At 44.6% G+C, this 852-nt stretch overlaps 1 pseudogene; it reads left to right on the top strand.

Moving 5' to 3' along the window:
- The first annotated feature begins 492 nt into the window (after positions 1-492).
- LOC123738320 (uncharacterized) lies at positions 493-556 on the top strand (annotated as a pseudogene).
- The last annotated feature ends 296 nt before the right edge of the window (positions 557-852 follow it).

Here is an 852-nt window from a genome sequence, read left to right as displayed (position 1 = left end):
CGCCACCTACCAGTTTTTAAAACTCTTATTAACCACACTGGCAATGTGTCAACAAGAAAGCTGAAACAGTCACCTTCCAATTCCATTTCCTGCTACGTTTGTGTGTGAGGACCTTTTGTGAATGCAGCCCCAGAGCGTGTCGGGTTTCAGTGAGTGGGTGGGGTTTTGTGCGAGGGCTTTTGTTACGTCGTTATGTTCTACCCTATCAAGGTCCTAGACCGGACAGTGTACTCGCATATCACCCAGCATACGTGTCGCATATAACCCAGCATACGTTGCAAATCTCTGAGACAGAGGCAGAAAAAATTACAACACACAAGGTAGCCATTAAACGATACATTATTATCCCTACCAGTTTCATGTCTATACAATATCCTGTGGGAATCTTCTAAGGGTGGTTTTTGAGCCTCTGAAGGTCTGTTTGACCCCAACCAAGATCCAAAACGTCAGGAGGTTGTGCTCACTATATGATGGCCTCCCTACACTTATAAAGTGCTCTTTTCGGTAGCACATATACTAAATTTGGAACGATACAGAGAAGATTAGCATGCCCCCTCGCTTAAACGGTCCAAAGTAGTGCACTATATAAGGAATAGGGTGTGATTTGGGATAACTTATAACTGACTCATCTTGGGGATACCTAGACAGTAGGCTACTATGGCCTCTGGTCAAAAGTAGTGCACTGTAGGGAATGGGATGCAAACTTATAAAGTATGCTTGACTATGGACCCCATGTACCCTCCTCTCTTTCTAGGACCCTATGTTGTCTTTTTAGGAGTCCTGAGGTTCCTTCAAATCTCATTCCACCCTTGTCCCTACCAATACACAGTGATGATCCATTGCGTGGAAGGG

The sequence above is a fragment of the Salmo salar genome, unplaced genomic scaffold, assembly GCF_905237065.1.
Source record: "Salmo salar unplaced genomic scaffold, Ssal_v3.1, whole genome shotgun sequence".
In the NCBI taxonomy this organism is placed as follows: domain Eukaryota; kingdom Metazoa; phylum Chordata; class Actinopteri; order Salmoniformes; family Salmonidae; genus Salmo; species Salmo salar.
This window is presented reverse-complemented; position numbering and strand designations above follow the sequence as displayed.